Source organism: Falco punctatus, assembly GCF_963210335.1.
Source record: "Falco punctatus genome assembly, chromosome: 10".
NCBI classification, from domain to species: Eukaryota; Metazoa; Chordata; class Aves; order Falconiformes; family Falconidae; genus Falco; species Falco punctatus.
In genome coordinates, this window is record NC_137590.1 from 23,262,649 (window position 1) to 23,264,644 (window position 1,996).

The window sequence follows — 1,996 nt, forward strand, 5'->3', positions numbered from 1 at the left end:
GAAATCTCCCACTGGAAATGACTAGTCTCTAATTTAGTGAGAAGATGTTTGCATAAAAATAAACAGCAAAGGCCACAAGATCTTGTGGAAGTATCACTGTTTCACAGTTACTTGAATTGATCTATAACTATCATTTTAGACCCATGCACTCAGATACACATTACATATGTTAAGTACAAGTATGAAGTCATTTTGGGTCATTTGTCTGATTCATTGCCAATTCTTTTCTTTATTTCAGGACCTTTGAGACCAGGTACTTCTGTAAGAGTTCCTTCCTGTTGAGTAGTGCATGAAGGAATTCAATCTCCATTCTTCTTAGATTCTTGCTTTCATAAGCAATAATTAATCACGTTAAACTACTGACATAAAAATAGATGGTGTGTAAAATAACTTCTAGATTTCCCTGCAGGCCTGCCTCTACTTTTCATGGAATTTAACTTAATTTTCTGTTAGTGGAAATGTCCTTAACAAACTGGTGTGGTCACTTCCCCAACAATAACTTCTTAGAGATTTTGATTAATTTAATAGATTTTGCTGAGCACTCTCTCCTGTGAAGCACTTACAGTCTTTTATACCTCCAGGGATGTACTCAGCCTCTTGTAAAACCCAATCCATTCCTCAGTGATGCAAACTCTTCATTCCAGTACAGATTTGACAATTCATCTCACCCAGGTTGTTCTTGATCACAGTGAAATTTCAAATGTTTCTGCACTTTTGATTTTCAGTTTAACCTGGTATTAAAAGAGGTGCATCTTCTTGATTCAGATTCATAATCACAATCTTTAATCATATTTAAAGCCAGGTATTTTGGTCTCTCATCACCTGATTGGATCATGTTTTTCCACAATGTTTTTTATGTCCAGATGAGACTGTATCGCTTACGGGCATATGCTACAGGAGTGTGGAGTTTCTTCTCATTTTAGTGTTCCTGACTCATACTGCAATGCCTTTTTAATATTCCATAGTAGGTGATAAAAGGATATCTCAAAGGGCACCTCTCTCATGCACAAGCTGTACACTGTAGGATGATTCCAGGAAACCCACAAGATCTCTTAATTTTCCCTCATTTATATTTCCCTGAAGGAGCATGGGCAGCGATAAGCCAGTTGTTAGCCTAATAGCATTATCAAGTAGGCAGTTAAACCCAATTCCCTGCAGTGGTAGGACCCAAAGGCATTACCAGCACTCTTGGAGGGCAGAGAAGTGGTACTACAAACCTTCTAGTAAATGACTAGTAAATGTTCTAGTAAATGACTTCTACCAGATGTTACTTTTTTTCTTTGTCCAGCGTACACACAATATCTGCATTTCTTATGTGTATATACACACATACAGACATGCATGTGTATGCACACACACACAGAGCTATGCATGTGCATCTGTTCGTGGGGATACACATTATAAGCTTTGTGTAATTTCAGACTCTTTTCATCATTTATAACAGACTTTGAATTTATCCCTTAATTTAATGCATGACAGATTTTTTAATTATTATTATTTTTCTTTCCAAAGCCTATCAGTCAATGCAGGAATTTTGTTTTTGTTGGGGGTTTTTTTGTCTTTTGGGCTGGACTGGTTTTAATGTGGGTTTTTTGTTGTTTTGGATGGGTTTTTTTTTTTTGTTTGGTTGGGTTTTTTTCAAGAGAATTATGACTGCTTGTTAGGCTATGAGATATATATTTATGAAAATTATGTTATGTCTATGGATTGGTTATCACAGATATGTAATACACTCACAAAGCATTATCATGTACTAATTGCATTTTGTCTGTAATGTTTTGTCCTAAGTGTAAAGTGAAGTACGGAGTAGGTCTGCCCTTCTTATAGTGCAGCTTTTGGTCATACTCTCGTTTTGCATGTTGAACCACTGTTTTTTGGTTGTTACATTTATAGGTTGGGTTTGGGTATTTTTGTAGGAAATATTTCATTGAAGAATCTATTGTTTAACATTTTCTACTTTGTTGGCTATGCAGGATGGTTTTGTTCATTGATATAG

At 35.8% G+C, this 1,996-nt stretch overlaps 1 protein-coding gene across 1 annotated transcript in view; it reads left to right on the forward strand.

Moving 5' to 3' along the window:
• The first annotated feature begins 1,140 nt into the window (after window positions 1-1,140).
• LUZP2 (leucine zipper protein 2) overlaps window positions 1,141-1,996 on the forward strand; it is a 291,793-nt gene continuing 290,937 nt past the window's right edge. The window contains exon 1 of the mRNA XM_080405373.1: window positions 1,141-1,780. The gene's annotated coding sequence lies outside the window, so the exon portion shown is untranslated. The remainder of the gene's footprint in view (window positions 1,781-1,996) is intronic.